A 27,741-nucleotide genomic window follows, 5' to 3' on the forward strand; every position below is an offset into this window, starting at 1 on the left:
ATTAACTTCTTATTTTGCTTTCGTTTCTGGCCATGTAAACATTACATTTTTACCGCTTCTCAAATTTGTAAAGCAAAATTATGGAGCCATAGCTGTCGTTTATAAAATGCACCGAAAATTGCAAGATGTGGGAAAGGAATATTCTGCTCAAAGTCAAAACAGATTGCTTCTGCATTTTCATTATTCTGTAGATACTGAGTTGCCTCTTTCATTGATGGTTGAAACTTTTTGGCTTTTGATTTGTGAAGTTTTAAATCATTTTGTAAACGTTTCCTGAGCACCCTATTTGTTTCGGTACTTATTTTGACACGATATTCCTCACAGAAACCACATACATCAGTTCTTGGTCTACCAAATGGGTAGTTGAAATGTTCTTGATAATAGCGCAGGTAATATTCACACTTTACTATACACTTAACATTCTTGGGATCCGTACCACTTTTTACTTGCAAGTACGTTTTAGGATAATGCTTTTCCAGAAACAACACATAAGGATAATGCTTTTCCAGAAACAACACATAGCCTACGTGTGCATTACATCTAAATCAGAACGTAAGTATCTCTGTTCCGCTCGTGAACCATAATTTTGGACGCAGTAAGGAAATGAGCATATGTGATGGTCTATTTGCTCTTTTATTTCTTCTGACTTAGCCCTCGGTCTGTTGTGGCATCTTCTGTTGTCTTTCGGTGACAACCAGTACTGTAAATGCCTGTTAAGCGTCTTACTCTCGCAACACCTATTCCAAACAAGCTAGCAAACCCTTCAAGGCATATGATGGTTTCCCCTTCACCAAGTGCAATCTAAAAAAATAAATAGAATGAAGCACATGTTTATTGTAATGAATTTTGAGAATAAGTACAATATTTGTCTCGGAGCTTCATGATATGTAGAGTATATGTATATTGGTTTATACGTTGCATGGAATCCTCTCCTTTCCTTGGACACCTTCTGGCAGTAACACTTTCACGAATAAGACCATACAAATAAGCATCTTGGGCATCTTTGGAGGTAAATGTATTGAAGTTCGTCAATAGAAACTGTTTAGTCTCATCAGAAAATTTACCAAGACATCCTCTTTTACACCTAAAATAAATAAGTACGAATGTATGCAACTATTAAATAATTTGCAAATGCCTATTTTAATATAAAGTGAGGTTATGCCTGCATTAGTATGTGTTGGTTTAAGATAAATTATATATACACTAGTTTCAGACAATTTCTCCTTCTAAATATTATAGTAGGTCTAAGTACGTTCAAAGTATTTGTATGAAAGAAACTCCATCTAATATAAAATATTAATATTCTGTGGAATATAACATAATAATCTGTTGGATGTTTACATACCTGCAAGAGCTGCCTGTTTTGCAGCCTTCAATCTTCTTACCACTCATATTAATGTACTCCTTGCCTTCCATTCTTAACTGTTTCGTTTTATTTTTCTTCCACTCACTCTCATTTTCTTTTCTTTCACCTTTAAATGTACTAAAGTCATCAACAGCCTCAACCAAGTCAGCCATTTTCAATACACTCTCAGCTCTTTGGCAACACAAGCACTGTACAAAATGGATGGTGAGGTCAAGAATCTCCTAAGTCCCGGACTTGGGATTTTCTTGAAATCACTACAGCATTTATTCGCCATTATATGTGGTAGTGAAGTGCAAAGTTGGGTGGTTTATCTCGTCACTAGATGCGGTCCACTTCATATAGTATGATTCAGGATAAAACCATATTTGGCAAAAATAGGGACTTGAGATGTTCTTGAAATCACTGTTTCAATTTCAGAATCACTTTTCCAGAGATAGGATTGTCGACAGTAACTTCATGGGAGCCAGGTGGTTCTTTCTTAGCGACAGCCCTATTATAGAATCACCATGACTCCCCACATTCTGGACATTTGCTGTGCTGTGGCTTATCATCAGTAGGCATGCAGTGGTAGAGGATGGCATATATTGCAGTCTTCATTTCTTTTTTATTTCCATTGTGTCTGTATATGGCATTTCCTTAATAATTTGAAATCTTGGTAATAGTGGATGCTTTAAGACTTCTGTAAGATTTCCCTGCTAAGCTGTTGTCCTCTGCTCCCTCATCTTTCACTAGCTTTCTTAGAGCTGTCTGTATTCTTTTGGCAACATGGTTTATGCATTCTTCTTTCTTTATTTTTGTGTGTCCATAAACCATGTTCCGTTGCAAGTGATTTAGTGACTTGCTGTCTCCATCACTTACAACTGTGGTATATCTGAAACTGAACTGTTCAGACTCTGCTAGAGAATTAGTGCAGCCGTCATTTCCATGGCAGGCGAAGATCCTGAATAGTTTGCTTCACATGCATCTCTATGCCCCTCTTCCCAGAAATAATATTCTGGAAAGTTTTCCCCCAAGTTCGATTTGTTTACAGTACAAGTTTGGCAATAGTTCGATAATATTTCATAGTCTATGACAAATTCTGTCTCCACATCGATAACACATCCCACTCCATATGCTGAGGTGTGACCTCTTCAATACCATGTCCATCGTAACTGACAGCAATGTCTATGACAGGTTTGTCTTTGAGTGACTCGTCAAGTTCTGTGTATTTATTTCTTACCTCTTGTCTTGCTTTTGTAAGGAACTCGCACTAGAGACTGCAGACTGACGAACTCTCAAAAGCAGGTTGTCGTATGAACTATGAAACATAGATCTCATATTGAGAGAAACTGAGAATATTTCCAATTCACCATATCCTTTTCCCATGTCACTGAATGCATTAACTATACGCTTATTTACATCAAACCAAGAGGGCTAGAATAGAAAAGAGGGGCTCATAAGCCGGATTAAGTGTAATCTGTCAAAAAGCTTCTTATTGCCACCCAGTGCTGCACATCGGAGTGACTACTACCGCGGAGGAATTGGGGATTACGAATAAAGCTCTCCACCGATGATCTCTGGTACTACTGTAGGTGGAACAGGGGACATACGGAGGGATGCGGTGGTTCGGAGCGGAGCGACAGTTAGCTCAAGGACGACCGGCGCGTACGGACTGACTGTAGTTGTGAGTGGAATAAAATGGCACAAAATCGGATATTCGTCGCATGGAAATTATTTAATTTAGTTGAATGTAATAATAAAGTCGCACATTGTAAACTTTGTGGGCGAATTTACTCTAAGGGTGGTGGAACTTCGAATGTGTTAGACCATTTGGAGCGATTGCACAAACGCGAACTTGATGAAAACAATTACGCAAAACATTTGGTACGATTTCTTTTTAAATTGTTTAAGTGCTATTGTTCCTAAAGGCCCACAGTATAAGAAAAAGTCTTGAAATTTCTCTAAAACATACTTTCGAGGCAGTAAAAAACATATGAAATATTTAAAAGACGACTTGAGTTATGTTTTGCTGTTTAGACAACTTGAGTTATATTTTACTGTTTGGATTAAAATATTGAGTTTCTGAATGAAACTAAAGAAACATGTCATAATAATATAATTACAATTATTCTTAAGTTGATATCTGCTTATATTTTTATTACAGAGAAAGAGTGGCATGTTTTAGAAGAGGCGGTTCAAATACTGACACCCTTTAACACAATAATCACAATCCTGTCCGGTGAAGAATCTGAATAAATTATGTTGGACAGTAAATTTTAACCCATTGATAGCCCACGTTTCTTTTGTTCCATTCTGAAGCTTCTCCCTCAATATATTTTACGTTAAACTAAACCGATTAGAATAATAATTGACAAACACTGTTTGCGATTAAACGAGAGTTTCTAGGAGAACTACAGTATACATGTTTACATTAGCTACTGAAAAGCTTTACTTCTGCGTTAGTTTTGCAGTTAGATTGAATGTTATTAGGCTAATTTGATCAATGACATAAAACTAATACGCCTTTCCATATATACTATTAATTTTAAAACTAGAAAAAAATCTGTCAGCTAACGTAGCACTTCAAGCAAAACAAGAAAAAAAAAGCCGAAGAATGAGAGAGAGATTAACATAAAAGAGAGAATAAACAACAACAGATTACAACTTATTTTAAAAGATACGCGGACGTCAGCAGACTCGAATAACTATCTGATCTGATTAAAGGCATGCTCAGCGGAAAGTGTATGTCTGCGCCACAGCACATGTACAACCTGCGCGGCATCAATTGGAGGTAATCCGGAGGTCTCTGATTGAAAGCGCGCAAACAACTGCTCCAGAGAAAACCTAATCATAAGCAGCACAATTGCCACCAGTGGAGTCCCACAGGCACAAAAATGGCGGGAATTTCAAACGACTTCCTGCACAGGAAATAGCGGGAATTTCAAAATACTTCTCTGCACATCCCCGTTATATTCATACTTACATGAATGTTTGAAATGTAACCACCCCTATTACAATTCTGACTTAAAAAATCTCTAGCCAAAACCTTTTTTTTTTTAATTACAATACCATCAGTGTTTTCAGAACTTGATATCCCATGATGGTAAATAATAAATGGAGGAACAAAATTTGGGTGAAAAAAAAAACGGAAGAATCTGGGAAAAACGGAGAATCTGGCAACCCTACTCTACTCTTAATTTTTATTCATTACAATATTCTTTTATAGCATTTAGTGATTTCTGCAATCCCATTACTGTAATCGCACCACATATCAAATCATCTTGATATACTTACGTTACTAATTACTGGTACATGCTTGTTACTTTTAATAATGTGTTGTAATATATCATCTATGAATATATTTAAGAGATGCGTATTAATTGGACAACTTGTCTGACTCCCACATATTATCTAATGTTTCAGTCAATGTGGCAGTGTTACTGTAACTCTTACATAAAACTATGTGTTGTCATATATTGCTTGCAGATTGTTAATGCACTCTCTAATCCAATTAAACAAATTAAACAAGGTTGTTTCTCATATCTATTTCACATATTATTCTCAATGTCTTTTTTCCGCTTTATATGTTGTATTTTAACAGTGGCTGTCAGTGACTTGAAATATGGGGTATTGCATATTTTCATTGACAGTATTTTTACACTGTAAAATTTCTAGTTTCATAAAAATGCTAACCGCTACAACTTACTATGCTAAGTGGTTGCCAAGCACCATCTGGCTTGAGTTGGTAAATTTCTTAATTAATTTACTTAAACAAAAGTAAACCCACGTCTATATTTGAAGAGAAAATCCATTCTCCTACCCTTACTGGCAGCAAATTTGTCAGTCACTCTTTGATTGAAATCAGGTATTTGCATAATAAGGTTTCATTCCATAGAAAGCATGGCAAGTGCTGAAAGTCTTTCCTGCGTCATTGTGTTGCGCTGAAGTGTCTTTATTCTCTTCAGAATAGAGGAACTCCGTTCTGCCTTGGATGTGGTCATGGGAATAGTAAGCACTACTTTCAAGAGTTTTACACTTTCCCTAAATGTTTCATTTAAGTTGTTGTCATTTATAAAGTCAAACATGGACAATGCACCTGTAATTTTCCTAAACTCTTCTCTTTCATTTATAGCAGTCAATTCGGTATGAAGTTTCTTCATGTCCAAGAAGTTATAATTTGTGTATGCTGCTTATAGATGATTCTCAAGAAGAGCAGCATTATATTCTGAAAATCTGTCAGGTAGAAATAGCATAGTTGCTGGAAGATGGCCTTAAAATTCAAAACGGTGTTTAGCTTGTTGCACTATGGTATCACAGATTCATTCATTCATTCATTCATTTATTTTATTCCATAGATCTTACATGAGCAATGAAGCTTTAAGATGTGGAACATGTCAACATTTTACAATATTACAATTACAATTTTTACAAATTTTTATAGTTTTACAATTTAGTAATTTTCTACAATTTTTACAATTTTGTACAATTTTTTTACATTTTTTTACATTTTGGCAAGATGTAGTGAGATGAGATGAGGTCCTAGGATTCGCCAAAATATTACCCGGCATTTGCCTTTTCGGTGGGGGAAACCTCGGAAAAACCCAACCAGATAATCAAATCAAAGGGGGTAATCAAATCAAAGGGGTTGATGCCAAGGACTCGCCATAGACCATCCGGCTTCAGTCCCACGGCTGGGGAAAACCTCCGAAGAAACCAAAGTCCAAAGGGGGATCCAACCCAAGCCCGAACGCAGCTCCGGATGAGCAGCCCAGCGAGTCTGCCGACTGAGCTACATCGATGGCTCTACTAAAAGTATACAATACAAAGCCAATGAGATTATTAAATTTACAAACGCAAACGATCATTCATAAGTTGAGCTATATTATAATACAAAACAATTTAATTAAATTTAAGGCATAAACAATTCAACCAGTTGTGATATACAGAAATTGATAATACATATCATGCAAACTACTTCAAATTACAAACACAAACAATTTATCAGTAGAGCTATATAGATTACTATTCAATTTAAAGCATATACAATTCATCGGCCAAAACTATACAAATATATACAATACAAAGTAGCATACTTTCATTAAGCTATACAAATTTGTGCAATTAATATCAAGTAGATTAATTCAATTTATAATCATAAACAATTCATCAGTTGAGCTATACATATTACCATTCAATTTACAGTAGGTCTATATACAATTCATCAGTAGAGCTACACAGACTAGTAATCATTTTAAGAACATATACAATTCATCAGCCAAACTATACAAACATATACAATCAAATTAGTTCAATTTACAAACTTATTTTCGTTAAGCTATACAATTCATATGAAGTAGATTAATTCAATTTATAAGCTTAAACAATTCATCAGTTGACCTATACAGTATACTATTCAATTTACAGTACATACAATTCATCAGTTATGCTAAACAAAAAATACAATACATAGTAAACAGATTAAGTCAATATAAAAACATATTTTAGTTGAGCTATATAAAATTGTACATGTCATTTAAGTAGAATAATTCAATTCACAAGCATAAACAATTCATCAATTGTGTAGAAGGTATGAGTATGTAGAAATTTGGTTAATTCTTTTCTGAACCTTTTCTCGTTGTTCTTCAAATCTTTAAGATAATTAGGCAGTGCATTGAAGACTGTTATACATGAATAGCGAACTCCTTTTTTAAAACAGCTTAGACTAACAGAGGGTAGATGAAGATCTGATTTATGTCTTGTATTAAAATGATGAATGTCTTGATTAGTACTGAATTTATCTTGGTTCTTAATATACAGCATCATTAGGGAAAGAATGTATTCACAAGGTAAAGTCAAGATTTCTAAGTTTCGGAAAATATTTTTACATGAGGTCCTTTTATGCACACCGGCCATTATTCTTATAGCTTTCTTTTGTAAAACAAAAACGTGTTTAGCTTCAGACGAGTTACCCCAGAATATTAATCCATATTTCATTACAGAGTGAAAATATGCAAAGTATGACATTTTAAGTAAGTTTATATCACCAATAGTAGATAAGGATCTTAATGCATAACAGGCAGAGCTCAATTTACGAGTAATACATTCTATATGCGTTTTCCAGTTCAAGTGATTATGCAATTCTAAACCAAGAAACTTTGTGCTTATAGATTCTTTGAGATGAGTTCCATTTAATCGAATACTGTAGGAAACCTGAGCACTATTGTGTGTACTAAATTTGACTGCACTGGTTTTATCAACATTAAGTGCTAGTTTATTTGCATGGAACCATTCATTCATTAGATTCAGCACTGTATTAGAAGTGTTTATAAAATGATCGTATTGTTTGCTTGAAATAATTACACTTGTATCATCTGCAAATAAAATTACATGGGATGAATTGTTTATGGTCAAGGCTAAATCATTAATATAAACTAGAAACAACAATGGACCTAAAATTGACCCCTGCGGAACACCATGTTTAATATTTTTAAATTCTGAATAAGTAACTTTATGACTATTTGGTACATTTATTTCTACTTTTTGTTTTCTATTTGATAAGTACGATGTAAACCAACCCAACATCTCATCTTTAATACCATAAAACTTCAATTTTTTTACTAATATACTATGGTCTACACAATCAAATGCTTTAGCCAAGTCACAAAAAATCCCACCTACATGTAGTTTCGAATTTAATGAATTTAGTATTTCATCCACCAAACTAAAAGCAGCATTCTCTGTCGATTTTTGTTTTCTAAATCCAAACTGTTCTAAAACTAATATATTGTTGGACTCCAGGTAATGATATAATCTATTATACATAACTTTCTCAAACACTTTTGAAAATGTTGTTAATAATGATATGGGTCTGTAATTACAATTAGCAATAGTACATTTATCTCCCTTTTTGTATATTGGTTTTACTATTGAATATTTGAGTCTTTCTGGAAAAATACCACATTGCATTGACAAATTGCATAGATAGCTTAACGGAGGGGATAATATTTCAGAACAAGCTTTCAGAACTTTACTTGGAATTTCATCATATCCAGAGGAATATTTTGTTTTTAGTTGTTTTATCACATGCATGATTTCTGCTGCGGTAGTGGGAATAAATTTGAGACCTAAAAACTCAGTGTTAAATGCATCAGTTAGGTAACCAAGTGCAGCATCTTCTGCACAATCTTGAATGTTTAAGTTCTGAATAATATTTATATAGAAGTCGTTAAAATGATTTGCAATTGATTTTGGGTTATCTATTTTACTATCATTGATTTTAATGCAAGTAATATTTTCACTCTTTGAATATCGATTAGTTTCATTTTTAATAATATCCCAAATAGTTTTAATCTTATTATCTGAATTTTGTATTTTTTCATTCAGATACATTTTCTTTGCATCTTTTATAACTTTTGTCAAAGTTTTACAGTAATTCTTGTAGTAATTAAGAACATGAGGATCATCACTATTCCTACTCATTAAATATAGATTCCTTTTTCTAGCACATGATATTTTAATTCCCTGAGTTATCCACATGTTTTTACTTTTACATTTTTTCACCACCTTGACTGGAAAACATTCATTGAAATAATTCGTAAATGTAGTGAAAAATGCATTAAATTTAGTATTAATATCAATGGTATCGGTACTATATACATTTTCCCAAGATTCATTTTGTAGACATGTATTTAAATGATGAAGAGATTCAGCATTTATAATCCTTTTTTTTATTTTTAGATTAACACTTTGGAATTTTTCACTCATATTGAAAACACTTAGAATTTGTGCATCGTGATCAGACAGGCCATTGACTAATGGTACTGTTGAACAGGAATTCAATTTACTTTTATCTATAAATATATTATCAATGGCAGTACTACTTCCAGCTTGTGTTCTGGTTGGAAAACTTACTGTGTGACTAAGATTATAAGTTTCAAGAAGTGAGTTTAATTTTCTTTTACGTGAGCTTTCTGATAGATAATCTATGTTTATGTCACCACAGATTACAAATTCGGTATGTGGTTTATAAAGTCTTTTCAATAATGAATCTAAGTTAGATTTCTTTGGACTCCTGATTTATTGTTTCATAGTTATTTTCAGTCCTTTTTCACTGTACTCTCCAAAATAAAAGAAACTTGCACTCTGTTCCGGATATTGAGAACTACATGCTAAAATACTTGGATTTGTTATGGAGATATGATGATATGATGAATCCCAAGATATTTCTGAACTTGATTGAGAAAATATGAGGCATTATTCGATAGGAAAATGAAAGCCAGAATACAAAATTTCCATTTTTGAGAATTTCTTCGTAATCTCAGGCTTATGAAATGGTAGAAGGATTTGTTATGATATTTTCATCCTGAACTGCCCTCATATATTAAGTAAGCAATTACATTTTCTCTGTTTCTTAAAAACATAAAAATCACTAGGTTGTGTTCGATTGCACAATCTCATGAATACCAGCCTGGAATACTACCACTATGCTGCAATAGTAACATACAGATATCAGGCTATGTGCTCCAACAACATGTAACATCGCCTCTCTCTGAATTGTAGCGAAGATACCCGAAGGGAACTTAGCTTCTAGAGAGCGGTCACTTTTTCTTTTGGCAGCTGTACAGAGGCCCTAAAGGTTAGTAAAAAATATTTTCACATTGCAGTTTGCTGATGCGGCATTTTGCATGATCAGATTAAGCTGATATGAATAGCAATGAACTTAAGCTGTGTCTGGATAAATTGCCTTGACCAATGCTTGAACGCCGTGTAATTAGCCACTCATAACTGAAGAGCACCGTCATATGCTTGAGTGATCAGTTTCCTGGGACAAGCTACTAAATGATGATCAAGCTCGTCTGTTATGCATTTAGCCAAAGTTGCATCACAACGAGGAGGAATAATGAAGTCCCAGAATCTTTCAACAGGTTTGTTGTGGATATATCTATAAATAACCGCAATCTGAAATTTGCTGGAGACACCACTTGTTTCATCTGCTAGAAAATCCGCAGCTTTTATCTTCCGCGAAATCTCTTCATGACAAACTTCTAGCATAAACGCCAAAAGCTGTTTTGAATTGTTTTTGACGTCCCCTTGAAAACTGTTGAATTTTCTAGGTGGGTCCTTAGCACGTTGTCTACCTCAGCACTGACATTTATGAGATCACGAAATATCCCTCCATTAGAAGACGAATCTGTTTCATCTGAATGAAATTTCACCCTGGTAGTATTTACCCTTGCAGAAAATTCACCCACAGAAATTTAACCAAGAGAATGTTCACCCAAGAAATTTGTTTAACACTTCAGTCTACATAGTTGATTTAAATAGCTATATTATGAACAAAAGCATACAAATATTCATCAATACACCCTTGGTCATTGTACTCATCGGTCATTGTACTCATCATAGCGAGAGCCAATGTTTGTAGTCTGAAGTTCAAGTTCTTATATTTCCTTCTTTGTGGTTGTTTAGCAGTATGACCAACATTTAACTTCTGAGTCATAGTTCCGATGTCAGACTCCTCTTTCTGTAGACATTTTATTAATTAAAAAATTGTAGGATGTTTCTTTGATATAATGCTTTGGAACCTGTTATGCCAGGCTTCTGTAGCATTTTTTTGTTCGAGTTCATTAGATCTGACCACTTGAAATTGATTCCATAGTGTTGTTGGAAAACTAGCTTGAATAGTAAACCGACGTCCTGTAGCAGGCAATCCAATATATGTTTTCTCAAAATATTTAACGAAATTTTGTATTTCTCTTGGAATTGTTGGCCTCAGGTGACAAAAGATGTTAGATACATCTTCTACGGGAACAAATGCTAGACTTAATAACTCCCCAAATGACTGTTTGACAAAAATTTAATTTAAAAATATTTATATCAGATAAATGTGATTAAAGTTTAAAAAATCATTGTTTTTATTGTTTCAATAAAAATCTTGATTTTTTTTTTAGACTCTGCATACAGGTAACCCAGTGTTCAGGTCACCTCCTTGAAATTCTGTTCTATTTTACATCTTATTTCAGTGATTTTCTTACATTTTTCATGGGCTATGATGTGGAAAGATTATACTTAATTTTCATGTTTTTTATTATTATTATTATTATTATTATTATTATTGTTATTATTGCTCTTTTTTGTGACTGTACTTGCAAGGAAGAAATTCCACAATAAGATGGTGTACAGTATCTCTGTTAATAGGATATTAGGCCTATACAATAATAAAAAGACATTACTAATGTATTCGCAATATTGCCTGTAATCTGTTTTTCATTCCTGCCACCTTCTGTGAATGAGCTGTTGATAAGCTTGCTCATCTTTTTCCCTTATTCCAGAGAGTTCATCATTTGTGAAATTATTTACTAAAATAAAATATCTTCCTATAGGTTGTTTGCTATGTTGTCCCTAATTTGTTTGGCTTCATCCTCCTCGTCTTCCTCTACTCCTTGCAATGGAGGATGCAATGGATTGTATAAGTCTACTCTATTTTCATCTAGGCCTACAGGAAACTCGTCATTTAATGCTATATTATGCAAAACACATGCAGCCCTTATAATATTAGCAATTATGAAAATGCTTCTCAATTTTATATGATACAGCTGTCTGAATTTTTGTTTTAAAAGCCCAAAAGCATGTTTTTTTGATAATTTTAAATTGTAATTGTTCTGTTGTGGGGTAAGATTGCCTCTGTCTTTGAACGGAGTCACCGGGTTCCTTTTAAGGGGGTAACCACTATCACTGAGTAAATTGTAATGGCTACACTTTTCCCTCTAAAGATTCCCCAGAGGTGAAGTTCTAAAAACCCTACTATCATGGACAGAGCCAGGATATCCAATAAATATATCTATAAACTTCCTGGTGTGGTCCACCACAGCTTGCATCTGGCATATAAAATAAAAAAGGAAAGCTCGTTAAGATTAGCATTCAAGTTCACCTCCTTTGTAGAACCACAATCAACTAATTTTAAAAATGTCAATAACGCACCTGCACCGAATAAAATCCCTTTCTATTAATATACGAATCTGGATCATTGTTTGGTTTGTTTTTGATATGACAGCCATCTATGGGTCCAATGACATTAGGAAATCCGTTCATTCTGAAGTATTCGGCGCTTACAGACTTCTCATTTTCTGTGGGCCACGTGATTATCTGTGGTGCCAAATTACTTAGAAATATAGCCACTCTGATAATAATTCTGTGCAATGAACTAATAGCAATGTCAAATCTATTGGCAACGTCATAAAAGCCTGATGTCTGGTGGCAAATATGCCACAAGAAAATGAGAACCTGGAACAAATAGAAAATAAACGATTCGACAATCCTTAAAATTGTTCCCTATCAATGTGCGTAAATTATGCATAGGCCTACTACAAACTTCCGACATCAATGTACAGTTGTCAAAAGAAAAAGTGGCCGCACTCATGAACAGCGAATATTTTCAAAGTCCACTTCGGGTCGCGGCGATGTTACACGATGCATGTGCTTGTACAAGCAGTTCCGGAACTATGAAAGTGTTCCATATCTGCGCTTCGTAGACCAGCGATAGAGTGCTTGTTTAATGATTCAAAGGTTGTGGGTTCGGGTCTTCTTCAAGTTTTCATTTTATTTTTAATCATTCTTTAGTGATGTAAATGATATTGAAATTATCATTTATATCCAGTTATCGTTATTTATGGATATCATGTTATTTATATTTTGTTATCGTTCTTTAGAGATATAAATAAAATTCAAGTCATCATTTGTATTCTGTTATCGTTTTATAACGATATGAATAATAATTATTATTATTGTATCTCCAATGGGGGTTAGCCCTATTTTATATATGTATGTTAGGGCTATAGTTTTATACACAAAAAAGATAAGCATAAAGATAAATGGAAAAGGAAATTAAATTAGCTTACGCGGTGTAAACAAAACATAAACAATCCGTAAATTAAGGCATTGTGATTGCAAAACATATATTAGTTATCAATTTGAAACATACAAAAACATTAACAATGCACATACGTAACACTTCTATAACACAAATATGCAGCTTTCCTTACCATACATCATAAATTAATACACAATAGTCACACAAACACAATCAAACTATAATTACGACATTGGGACGACATCAAGCATCCCATAACTGACTCACATACATAACAAATCAAGCATCAGTTGCAACACATACACTTCAACATAGTAACCACACTTTTAAGAGTTACAAATTTGGCTCCAAGAAGAATAAACAGGACACTGTTACTAATTACTATTCTTCTACAATTTCTTAAATACATCTGTAATAAATCTGTGAAATTCCGATATGAATAATATTCACGTTTTTTATATTATTATCGTTCTTTAGCGATATAAATAATATTCAAGTTATCATTTATATTCTGTTTTCCTTCATTAGCATTCAAGTTATTTATATTGTTATTGTTCTTTCGCAATATAAATAATCTGTATTTTATGTAAGTAATTATTATAACACAAATAACCATCTTTCTTTGTAAAATAGGTTATTTTATTTAGATAATTAAATACGTATTATATAATATCTTATATTAATTAAACAAACCGATATTTATCATTTATATTCTGTTATCGTTCTTTAGTGATACTGTGTAAATAATATTCAAGTTATTTATATTGTAATCGTTCTTTAGCGATATAAATAACATAAATTTAATATTAGGTTTGGAAAAATCCAGTTGCATAATACTGGTATTAGTTTTTCTTTTTGTATTATTACATTATACTATCTTGAACCACAATAAAATGAAAAGGAGTAACGAAGAATTGAACCTGAGACGTTGACATCTAAATTCCGACATTCGTCCACTGAGCTACGAGGGCAAAAGTGTGGAAACATTTTCGGAAAAATTGATTTTCTGATGATTCGTAGAAGCTAATCCAGGATGCGGGGGGCAAAGGCTAATTGAGATTTCCCGGTCTCTGATCGGATCAAACATCCTGATAGAATTAATATTTAATCCTTGCCGTGACTTTCGGTGAAGTCCAGAGGGCCCAATTAGTCAAATCCACTCTCCTCATCCCCACGCTTGGGCCCCCTGTAATTTAATAAGATGCTAAAGAGATAGTGGTGAGCGGAAAGCAACGGGATGTTACCGCATTTAGGCCTATCCTTCCCAAGAAAAACTGCAAACATGAACAAAGGAAGCTTTTAATAGAAGAAGAAGGATCTTCTGCGGACCTCTGGAAAAAGAACTAAGGAAGAGACTAGTGAAGTGCTTTGTGTGGAGTGTAGCATTGTATGGGGAAGGAACATGGACATTACGACGAAATGAAGAGAAACGAATTGAAGCATTTGAAATGTGGATCTGGAGAAGAACGGTGCGTGTGAAGTGGACAGACAGAATAAGAAATAAAATTGTGTTTGAAAAAGTGAGTGAAGAAAGAATGATGCTGAAACTGATTAGAAAGAGAAAAAGGAATTGGTTGGGTCTCTGGTTGAAAAGAATAATAGACGACATTAGGATATGTGGATCATATGCGGAGACTAAGAGGAAGGCAGAAAATAGGAAAGATTGGAGATTGCTGGGTTTGCAATGAAAGACCTGCCAATGGACAGAATACTTATGTATGTATGTATGTATGTATGTATGTATGTATGTTCAGAATGCCTGGAATATCGTGTCTAAGAACAGTCGCTATTTGCAAAGACTAGTCAATTCCATGCCCACTTGACTGCAAGATGATCGAGATAAGAGGAAGATAGACTAAATATTGAATTGTGACTTTTTGTTTTGTTTTTTGAACGCTTAATTGTTTGAATGTTTTAAGGCCGACGCCAGTAAATTTGTTTTGTTTATGCCATGAAAGATATTTTTATTGAGAATAAAATCTTTTTTCTTTCCATTTGCAGCCACAATATCATAATGATAAAGTCATGGCATAATATATTAATGAACCTGATGTTAATTACTAAAATAATCGTAAAAGAGAAAGGAGCCATTATGTATAGTCTGTCTCTCTCAAAAAAAGAACAAAAAAGAACATAAAAAGCACAAGGTTGTAGTCGAACGCAGGACCTCATGAATAAGAGGCCTGAACGCTACCATTATGCTATCGAATATCACACAGTATACTTCAGTTATAACTATAGATATCAGGCAACGTGGTCCAACAACATGTAACATCGCCTGTCTCCGAATTGTAGCGAAGATACCCGAAGGGAACTTTGTTTCAGGAGAGCAGCCACTTTTTCTTTTGACAGCTGTACAAGACACATCTAGAGAAATGGAAACAGAAACTACAGTGAATGTGAAAATAAATGTAAAAAGTAGCTATTATGAGAAGGAAGATTAGATTTCGTCATCGTGAGAACTGCTGCTACTCAAAATTTGTTGTTCTACAAGTTTAACTTCCTTTTCTAGGAGTTCAATCTTCCTGTCCTCTTGTTCTAATTTTCTCCTCTGGTATTCTAATCTATCTTGTCTAATCTGCTCTAAAACACTAATCTTCCTTTTCAGACTACCTCTTTTTACATTTCTTTCCACCTTCCTGCTCTCACCCACATTCTCTTCCACAGCCCTTTCTGTTTCATTTTCTCCAGATGTAACTTCCACTACTGTATCAGATCCAGATACAGTTTGGATTACTGTCTCGGAACTTAACAGTATTTCTGGGTGGATGTTTTTTTTTTTTTTTTTTTTTTGCCATACAGCTCATCCATGTCTTCATCGAACTCGAAAATCTCCTTTCGCTAGCTGTTTCATTTTTTCCATCAACATACTTTTTGTAATTTCTGTCCAACACACGCCATCTGTTTTCACAATTATTTTCTGTTGTGTTTCTTTGCATTAACTCACTCAGTTCCTTTGAAATTACTCTCCACATCTGTTTAACACTTCGAATTTTGTGTGTTCCTACATACTGTCTCTATTTTTTGTAGAGATCGATCAACATATTTGTCCCATTGATGTCCCAATGCATTGTGATCTTGGAACTGGAACTGCTCGACCCTGCTCCTGCTCCCACATTCTCAAAATTCTCGAAAATAAGGAATTCACACATATCTGAAATAAATGAGCACATAATGTCTTTGTTTTGTCTTTTATAGTAAAGGAATGCGAATGATCTAATTGTATGAGTACAATTGTAATAAAATAAAATACTGGTATTCATTGTATGTAGACTATAATGAATTATTGTAAATATAGGCCTAATATTTGGCGTATGTAATTTCTAAATAAAATACTCTCCACCATGAAATTAGTCTATTACCATGCTAATTACGCTATATTAATTGTTTAATTCATATTCCATTATCATCATTTCATTAAATGTTTATTGTAGGTAAGAATTTCTTTCTTACCAAAAGGTTGCGAATTAGCTTATATTATATAATAACAAAATAAAACAGTGATATTAATTTATTATGAATATGATATTAGCATATATGCTGTTTAAACAAAATACTTACTTTCCATCTTTCTAGAAATCTTTATCCAAAATATATGTGTGTAGGATCACGTAGGAAAAAATCGTAGGAAAAAATCGCAGGAAACCGCCAAACAGCTGATCCAGGACAATCGACACTCGACAGTGTTCCAACACCACCAGTTACGTATCAATCCCAAACTGATCCCCAACTAGCGCATGCGCAGAAGGCAGTACATGCACTGGTAAGTGTATCGTATGTGAATCAGTATGAAACTGCTTGTTGGAAAGAACCTATCGTCATCATCAAAGTCCTCCATTTCATCTCTTTCTTCTTCTGCAGGGAAACTCAGCTTCTTTGCTGCCTTCCTCTTCGGTCTTTTGCAGTAGCATAATCCTCAAGAGTCTTCTTGAATGGTGAGGAAGTCATAATGGCTGAAGATTTCTGTTTCCCCTCTTCTTCCCTCTGCATCCCTTTGGGCTGGGAAGGAGGTCTTTTGGTGACACATTAGATCCATTTGGATGATTTTCCCCTTCTCCCAGATTATTTGTAGTTTGAAGCGGGGATTCCTCATTATTCTGCCCAACACTTGATGGCCCTGCCTCATTTTCCAAGTTGATTTCTTCAGAAGGCTCCTGTGCCTCTCTGTCAGTCACTGATGAAGGCATGAAGTCATCATCTTTAAAAGCTGAGTTATCTTGTGGGAAAATCCCCATAACTTGGAATGATTTAACTGGTATCTGAATTCAAGCAGTATTAGAGTAGGCATTTTAAAAAATCTCACCCACTTGGTAGAATGTTATAGGCCGACCTGGGTGATTCGTGACCCACTTGTCACATTCCTTGTACAGTGACTTCTTCAATGCCCAAAGAAAGGCACGTCGAGTGGCTGCAATTTATGGCTAGCATGTGGTGGCAAAGACAACAAAATTATGCCTTTCTCTCGACAATATTCAATTGCAGCCAAGCTACAGTGGGATATGTGGTTGTCCAATATCAACTACTTCTTTTCCTGCTGGGATGGAACCACACGTTTGCTGAAATGCTCTAGCCAGGTCATAAAGAGCTCAGAATTTATGAAGCCTGAATCAGATACCATTCCAAAAGTATCTGGTGTCGTTCGATCACAGAATTCCGGCTTGTATCTCTTTCTTGGAAAGATAAGCGCAGGTGAAACATAATACTCTGCTGCACTCACACAGCATACTGCAGTTAGACTCCCTACGTTCTTGAGAGACAACTTTAGATGCTACTCATTTTCCTCTAGGAGAAATAATCTTTGAAAGTTTATTGGGAACAGTTGGCACACTTGTCACATCCATACTGAATATATCACTGGCTGAAAGTGTGGAGTTTTCGTCAAACACCTTTTTCAGATTTTCGTGAAATCTGTTAGACTGACTCGATTGAACCCAATGGCTCTTCCCAATGAACACTTCTCCGGTTATCGTAATGTTAATGAGTGCCTCTTACAGAAGTTTCTAATCCATTTCTCCCCGGCCATTTTCTTATTTTTATTAAATGGATGAGCAATGTTGTTTTGTGTAGTGTACTGGAAAACAATAGTCATAAGTTGTTTTCTTGTTATTCCATAGAATTTGGTATCTAAAATCTTAATGCGCGCTACCAGTGCTTCCTCTTCTTCCTTGAAAAATGTTGACTTAAATCTGCCCAGTGAGGATGGTACTGTGTCCTGAAATTATGAATAATTTGTTACCTAAGCCTGTCATTATACTAATATTAACAATAATAATTTTGTTAATATTGTTGTTAATTAACAGACATATACAAGTCAACTCACTGCTTTTAGTCTCTTCTGCAGCATTGCTTCATGTACACCCACAAATTTGGCTGCAGCTCTCACAGTGAGAGTGAACAACTGCCTATCCGTTTTTCGTTGATAATTAGATGGTATAATGCCTAAAAACGAAGAAACTTCATTATAAACACAAGATTGTTTAAAGTGTCCCAAGAGTATGCATTTATGAAAACAACTGCGTACTCTTAGGACATCGCACTACCTTTTACTTCAAACACTGTTGCATCAAAACGACTATAGTAATTAAATATATGCACCTCAGAACAAATAGTTTAGACTCATATACAGAGTATATGACACTTATATGTTCAAAAATTAACAATTACATGCAAATATTGATCTGTCTCTTTAAGTGAAATATAATAATGGCATATTTCTCACACACAAAACATAACATACCTTCTCTCATAGCAACAAAATCTCAACTGACGCTTGCTGGTGCATTTGTTAGCCTGCGACTTGCATCCCCTGCAATCTACTGGATAAAATGTGAACCTCAATGCATACTCTTAGGAAGTAAGTACTCTTAGGCAGTCTTACCCTAAGGTCAAAATTTCTAAATTTTGGAACATTTTTTATATACTTATGTCATTATTCTTTGAACTTTCTATTGTAACACAATGAGAGATAATCTAGGTTTACATCACCACAACTACAGATTACATAGGTCTATGAGTTTTTAGTTAAGTCTTTTCAGTGTTGTAATAATATGAGTTTGGCATATATTTTCTAAATCACTTACAGGTGCTCTATAATCATACAAGATAATGGATTTGATAGCTGATCACCAATTTGAATCCCATAAATTTCTTATGCTTATGTACAGATAAAGCTAACCTCTTCTAATGTATATCTTCTGACATACAGGATCTCAGAAACCTATAGGTGTAGGGGAAGATGATCCACCTTGAGACAGAAATATTTGTTAATTTTTTTTTACATTGATATTTGCAGTGGATATTGACATTGATTTGTAAACAATGTTCGATCATTATTACATTTTATAATTCATCTTAAAAATTTGTGCCATTGATAATGATTTTCAGATTACAAGCTGACTTGTACAAAGTGGCAAAATGCCTCATAGTGGACCATAGTGTTCTACCTTGAGGAAGTGACAGTTCCACAGTGAGACACTTTATTTTCTGATGGATTAATATAATTATGATATCAAGGAAGTGACATATATGACTTCTACAAACATCAGATGAGCAGATATAGGTATGTAGTCAAGTTATGTGTCAAGGAGTCAATGAATGTTATCAGCAAACTTGATACCAAAAGACAAGTATCTTTGCTGCCTTTTTGTCTGACCACAGGTTGTTGGCTTTGGCAAAATCATTGTTATTTCAGTTTCATTAACCAATGCTTCATCTGGCACTTCTGGAAAAATGAAACTGTTCCCTATTTTAACACTTCTCCTTGGAAATGAAACATTGTAATTCTTAGCACTGTGAGGAGCACTTTTCCAATATAAAATAAATTTTTCAAGAACAAAGTCATTTACATCTGCTTCTTGGGTTGTTGGTCCATTGGTGACAGAGAATGTTCAATTTCGAAATCACTCCCAGAAGATGAATGGTCAGAATTTGCTACATCTATCTCTTCAGAGGAATCAGATATCTTTCGTGTAACTTTTTTTCTTCCTCATTGCATTCTTCTTTTCCTGTTTTAATTCTGTATATATCTCCTTTCCAGCTCTTGTTTTTATGGGAGTCTTCTTCAAGATAGCATGTCTGTGTCTGGAATGACAATCACATCTAACTGCTGTCCTATGAATGCTGATGTTTTTTACTAGAACAAGTTTTACAGCATATTTCATACTTTCGGCTGTGAAGGACCCTTTATTTGTTTCCCTTTTACGATTTCTAGCCATTTCTGAAACATCAAATACGTAATTATACATAGTTTTATCATATTAATGTGGTCCACAATGAGACAGTAGTTAATATTTGAGGAGAAAAACTCGCTCCGGACAAATTAATTAAATAAATCTGTAATATTCTCATAGCTGCAGTGCATATATTTGTACAGATTACTGTGCACGTAACTGCGGAATTCCGGCCAAACAAGTCACTCAGCTGAGTTCGCTTCTAGTAAGTATAATGGCAGTTGACACTGGACATATACGTCAACATATATGCCTAACTTGGAGTAAGGCCACAAAGGGAAACATTGGGGGAGGGGGACTCGGTCTGGTGCTGTGGATTGAATTCGGCGTAGCTCAGTGGTCAAAGCGCTTGGTACGTAGAACCAAGGACCTGGGTTCGATCCCCGGTGCCAGAGCGAGTTTTTCTCCTCAAATATTAATTGTCAATATCACAGATATTATTCTGTAGGACAAATTAATTAAATAAATCTGAGACAGTAGTTGTTTAGTAGTGTTTCACTCTGCCCCACATTACTTCTTAACAGTGTAACAGGTCGTGGTAAACTTCCTAAGACAAGTTAGCTGCTTTTAATTACGGTAATTAGTAGTAAATGAATATGTACTTGACTGCAGTAAATCACATTTTTCTTACCTGACTACACAAACAACTAGACATTTCAGTTGCTGAGGTGATCAATTCGATATCTTGAAAACTACTGCCTAGTAGTTCATGTAGGCTGCCACAAGGGTGAGACACTTGTTGGCGAAACCATTCAGATTTTAGAGGGAATGTCTATTGTGGACCACTCTCCCCTACTGACTTTTAAAATAATGTTTCAGTTTTGATAATTCTAGTGCACGAGATATTACATTATGGTACGATTCATAACTGCATGGGGCCGCCCTTGGTAGCATAGTTGGTATAGCGCTGGCCTTCTATGCTCGAGGTTGTGGGTTCAATCCTGGCCTAGGTCGATGGCATTTAAGTATGTTTAAATGCGACAGGCTCATGTCAGTAGATTTACTGGCATGTAAAAGAACTCCTGCAGGACAAAAATTCCGTCACACCGGCGACATTGATATAACCTCTGCAGTTGCAAACATCGTTAAATAAACATGTGTTGACATCAAATGTTTGTAGTCCGGTCCCATATTGGGTAATTATAAGGCATATTAACTTGATATTCATCCAAAGTGCATATGGTAGTTGAGTGTAGGTCGAACTTGCACTTTCACGATAGTCGTGAATTACAGTGAATTACGTTTTCTTGTGTATGCCTACAACTAGCATTAGCAGCTATATTCACACACGATATATTACGTTATATTATAATTACCATGTGTTCAATATAACCTTGGGTGACATAATCATGCCGGAGCCACATTTAAATAAAAATATTTACCATGAAGTAATATGTTACAAACATGCCATAAGAACCAAAAACACCAATCCCATATGTTACCTGTGCATCTGAGTTGAATTCTGCTTTACTTGTATATTCCTATGTCGTTTAGTACATCATCAATTTCGGGGGAAGGACATCCTCCGCCAATTTTTTTTAGTTATTTCTTCAAGTAAAAGTAAATAAGTACTGAATTAGAATAATTCATTCTTTGAAATCCAATAATTCATAATAGTTAGATCTAGGCCTAACCTAAAACTGTTAGCTATAATATAACAACATTTATACTTAACGTTTTGGATGTCTTTTTTCTTCTGTAGTCGAATTACCTCCACACTTCCTTATATCAGCTTCCATTTCCATGTATTTCTTGCTTTTATTACCACAGAAGAGAAAGCAAATAGTTTATTGTAGTCTAGAACCGCCATTAACCTCTAGTAACAAACAGAAACATGCAGAATCGAGCATGAAGCTATGAATCTGCGCATGTGCAGTAGCATTCCCAGCATCGTGTAACATTTTTCAAAGATGATCCATTGACCAATTTAGCCATATTCAGTGATTATGAATACTTTAAAGTTAGCATGACAATAGCTATGGCTAATTTAGCATGCTGAAAGTGTCAGCTAACGTGAAGTCTATGAATACCGCCCGTAATTTCCTTGGCAACTAATCATTGCAGTTTCAGTTGTAATTACAGTGTAATATTCTCTTCAATCAGCACAGTAGGACTAGCATGTGATGCTTATGAAACACTCTTTACTGGTATCAACTACCTCTTGACATGCACTAGTACTTGAAATGGGCTCCTGAATATTTGGTTTGATAGTCTTAATTCTTCCTGATAACTTCCAAACAATGCCTGTTGTTTTTGGTCCTGAGCAAACAGACATATTTTTATTTTGGAAAGTTTGTACCTCTTGCACAGAAATGCTCTTGCCAGGTTCCACAGGCAGTTTTAACTTTCTTAATCATTGCACTTTTTCCAGATCAGAAGATCTTACATCACTCGTGAAACACTTAAAACTTTCACCAATATCATTTTTCATTTGTGGCATATTTCTCACGTATTCTGACAATTTTAGTAAAATCTCTTGACCTAGTGGAAAGATGCCAGCTGCTGAAAATCCTTTTATGAAGTTATTCGATGCAATTGATTTGCTCATTTCTAATGTCAGTTTTAGCAGCTGACAAGAGAGTGATTTTGGAAGGGCAACAGCACGTTTTCCCTCCGTAACTTGCTTCCAATTGTACAAGATTTTTCTCCAGTTACACTTGAGGGATGAAAAACATGCTACATCGAGGGTGTTGAAGAAAATATGTTGAATTGGGAATAACTATGATAAATGAAACATTATGTTCAGAACACAGTTTTAGGGTTTTTATAGATAAGTGTGCTCACATGTTATCCCTGATTATTTATCACTTTCTTTCCTGGATGTCTCAAAGCAAATGGAAGGAAATGGTTCTCGAACCAATCATCAAAAACATCTTGATCACAATCCATCCATGAGATGTTACATTTAACTTGGTACCCAATGGAGATTCGCTCAGCCAGTCAGACCATTTTTATTTGCCTTTCATAATAAAATAAGGAGCAAGGAATTCTCCTTCACCATTACCACAAAACATTGTAATAAAACAGGTCTTTGTGCTATTCAAAATCTGTTCCAGATGGCGTTACACTTGTTGAAACAATTTTTTTTTTTTACTTGGCACATCATGAAAACCAGTCTCATAATAATTATAAATATTGCAAGGGAGTACACTATCAACTTATTTTCTTAAGTGCGAAAAGAAATCTTTCACCATATCTTTATTAACCTGAGCCCTGGATCTTGATATTCTTTAAATTCTAGAAATTTTATGTGGGATAACAGAACCATGTCATCAGCAAACAATAAAACATGACTAGTTAAGGGGATCCGGTACGTCCTATCTCGGCTATGTTAAAATCAGTACATTTGATGAAGCATTTCTCAGAAAAATATTTTTTCCTACAAAACTAATTTAAATTGAACAAAGCCTGCTCATCATTCGTTGTTTACACCATCATATTATTTATATTTGCATTTAAAGTGCAAAATAAAATTTTTAAATCTGAAGTGATCATTCCAAAGATAACTATAAGAAACAATAAAATCTGAAAGAAATTAATATTTATTTATATACATAATTATAAAAATAGTAATAATTTTATAATAATTTTAATTAATATTTAAATACAAGCTTTAGAGAATTGACTAAACTTATTAGTGCATTCCAGGGCGTAATTCACACTTGTTTTAGAAATAGTTATTTGGAAGTTAGAATATATATATATATATATATATATATATATATATATATATATATATATATATATCAAATTAAACAGAAAAGAATGTATAATTTTATAGCATAAAAATCGAAAAAAAAAAAAAAAAAAATTTTCAAGAAACTTTGCCTATAGGATCCCCTTAAAAGGGGAATTTCGTTGATTGCCTGAATATATATAATAAATAAGGTTGGACTTAAAGCTGATCCTTGTGGTAGACCCTGTGATGTTATGCAGACATTTTTGTTATGAAACCGAGAATGTAGAGATATCCTACGATTATATAATAACTGAGCAATAAGATGGATAAATGGGGTTGGAATATTAAAACTATGTAATTTAGTTAGCAAAATATCATATGCTTTAGTAAGATCTAAAAAAGTAGCAAAAACCTCGGATTGTTGTTTCCATGCATTATGGATTTCAGTCGTTATGTGTGTTAAGTTAAAGGTGGTATTGAAACCTTTTCGAAATCCATATTGATTTTTTGGCCATAGGCCGTATCGTTCGAAATACCATGTTAATCTTTGAGCTAGGATTTTTAAAAAAAATTTCCGAAAAACATTAAATTAAATAACTGGTCTATAATTATTAGCTATATGACTTTGTTTACCTGGTTTTAAAATCGAGATAGCATAACATTCAAGCCATTGCATCGGAATATCCTGTGTAGTTATCAAATCTGAAAAACCTTGTGCAATATAATTTAAAAAAATATGAGCCTTTGTGGAGGGATGTTATTCCCGTTTCCTTTGTATGCTGCGCTATTGTCGCATTTTCACTCTCGGAGGGGGGTGTCTTCCGGGATGTTGTGTTCCCAGCCATCTCTGTATATTGAGTACATTTGTCGTCTCTCTCTCTTTGTGTTGAATCTCTGATGTGGTTTGTCGTTGGAAATGTTTTGTGTTTTTGTTTTCGTTTGCTTGCCTACTCTGGGGGTTCCGGAGTAGGCAAGTGATGTGTAGTTTTGTGTATGTCTTGATTGTCCTGGTAGTGTTCTATCTTCTAACTGTGACTTTGGTGTTGATGATCTTGTCTGAGGTGGGGTTAATTCAGGAAAATTGTCTTCCTCTGTGTTGAGATTGTTGTATAGTACAATCTCTGCGTATGACTTGCGACCTGTTAGGATTTGCATTGCTTCATATCTTGATATGTGAATGTCGTTTGTTTTTTTTTGCAGAATTTGTTGTTCTAGTCTCCTATTTGGACAGTTGTTGTCTACTGCTGTGTGGGGTCCCTGACAGTTTCTGCATTTTGTGTGGGTACTGGGACATCGTTCCACCTCGTGTGTGTCTCCGCAGTTTCTGCATCTTTGTGCATCTGTACAGAATTTTGTGGGGTGTCCAAATTTATAGCAGTTGAAACATTGTAGTATTGATGCTTGGTAATTTTGGATTTTATATCTGTTGTAATACAGGGCGATACCTGGTGGGAGTGTTTGTGATCTACATGTGATTAGTACTGTTTGGGTGGGTATGTATTGTATTTCCCCGTCCTGACTGATTATCTTTTTTTTTAAACCGCTGGACCTGCGTGATTTTAGCACCGCCCTCCAGCTTGCCATTTTCTAGTATTTCCTTGTCCTGTATGTCGATGTCAATGCCCTTAATTACTCCTTTAGTGTAAAGGTTTTAGTTTAGTATGTAACTTTTAGATTGGTGGAGTTGGTCAAAATTTGATTGCAGAAAATTATTTGCATGGTGATATGTTTCGAAGGTAATTTCTAGTTTATTATATCCGATTTTTTTTATCAGGGTTACTTGGGGTCATGGAATTAAAAAGTATCTTCCCAATTTTTAGTGGGTGGATTTTCGTTATATTCCCTCCTTTCGCTTGAATGATTATCACAAAAGGGCCTGAGTCCCGATATGTGTATAATTCTTTATTTAGGTTCTCATTGTATGGTAAGTTGTTTTGGTTTATTGGTTTTCCTTTTATTGTGGTGGTGGCTGGTGTACTGCTATCCCTGTGTGATTTGGATTTTTGTGTGATATTTATGGAACCTACAGAGTTTACTTTGTTTAAACTGATCTTTTCTTCTTGATTTTGTGTTAACTTCTTCGTGTTTGCTGTTTTGTTCGTTCTGTGCTCTATCCTCCTATCTTCGTTATTAGCTTCATATGTGTACGCATTGCAAGGTGATAAATGACCTCGTGGTGTTTGATCCTTTTTCACCTGCCAGTCGGATTGATGTGATTTCTTTTTGGAGCCTGCGGAAATTATTTTGTTTAAACTATTTTTTCCTTCTTGGTTTGTGTTATTTCCCCCGTGTCTGTTGTTGGTGCCTGTTCCGTACTCTATCCTCCTATCTTCATTGCTGACTTCGTGTGTATTCGCATTGCAAGGTGCTGTACGTCCTCATGGTGTCTGATCCTTGTCTAAATGAAATTTGGATTGGTGTACTTTGTTATTAGGGCCTATGGGGTTTATTTTATTTAATATATTCTTTTCCTCTTGGTTTTGTGTTATTTCTCTTGTGTCTGTTGTTTTGCTCGTTCTGTGCTCTATCCTGCTATCTTCGTTGCTGATATCATGTGTGTTTGCATTGCAAGGTGGTGTATGGCCACGTGGTGTTTGATCTTTGTCTGCGTGTAATTTCGACTGGTGTGATTTATTGTTGGGTCTTATGGATTTTATTTTGTCTAATCTATTGTTTTCTTTATGATTTCGTGATGTCTTTCCCGATTCTGTAAGTGTTTTGCTCGAACTATGCTCTATCTTCCTATCTTCGTTGCTACCTTCATGTGTATTAGCCTTGCCAAATGGCGAATTGTCTCGTACTGTCTGATTCACGTGGTCTGATTTTAATCGTTTCCTACTGGACTGATCCTTCTGCTTTTCGTTGATTTTGTTTGTTGGTGGGTGAGAATTTGTTATGTGACTTTCAAAATCTGTGATATTTTCAACGTTATTATCCTCCATTATTATTATTTCGTTATCATATACTATCTCATTGTCTTGTAATAGGATGGTGGGTGAGAAATTACACGTGCTTTGATCCATCTATGGATTGATTTGTGTTCACATTATCCCTTTAAGTGTATATACTTTAGGGAAAACTTCAGTTCTTTGATTAGCCAGACTCTCAATATACTATTGTATTACAGCCCTACGATTATCATTTTACACAGGCAGGGACAGAAGTAGATATTGAGCAACTTACTCAAACCATAACAGAGTAGTCGAACAGAACGCAAAGATAACAAGTTAACAAAGTCACCCAAAGACAAATATAGCACATACAAACCCAAATGGTGGAATGAGGAAATTAGAGAAGAAATAAATAGAAGGAAGGAAGCAGCAAGAACTTTCATAAGTCACAAAAACCTAAACAACTTCATAAATTTCAAAAGACAAACACAAAAGTTCGAAGAATCATTCTAAACGCTAAACGGCAGGCCTGGAAAATCTTCTGCTCTCAAATAACAGGGCACACATCTACCTCAACAGTCTGGAAGCAAATCAAATGGTTCACCAGAAAAGAAAATCCTCGAAATGCCATCATATATAGACACCCCAAAATACAGGAGGACTTCCTGAACATAATCGTGCCAGATGAAGTACAAAACCAAAACCACCTTCCATATCACTAAACACAT

The 27,741-nt window shown here is 34.7% G+C and overlaps 1 long non-coding RNA gene across 4 annotated transcripts in view; it reads left to right on the top strand.

Annotated features, from left to right (window-relative positions):
• LOC138715266 (uncharacterized) overlaps window positions 1-27,741 on the top strand; it is a 436,977-nt gene that overhangs the window by 35,363 nt on the left and 373,873 nt on the right. The window contains exon 4 of one of the 4 annotated variants that reach the window (XR_011336202.1): window positions 16,245-16,593. The exons of the other annotated variants lie outside the window; for them this stretch is intronic. This is a non-coding gene — a long non-coding RNA (uncharacterized lncRNA). Of the gene's footprint in view, window positions 1-16,244; window positions 16,594-27,741 lie in introns of those variants that run through there. 4 annotated transcript variants of the gene reach the window in all.

The sequence above is a fragment of the Periplaneta americana genome, chromosome 15 (genome assembly GCF_040183065.1).
Source record: "Periplaneta americana isolate PAMFEO1 chromosome 15, P.americana_PAMFEO1_priV1, whole genome shotgun sequence".
NCBI classification, from domain to species: domain Eukaryota; kingdom Metazoa; phylum Arthropoda; class Insecta; order Blattodea; family Blattidae; genus Periplaneta; species Periplaneta americana.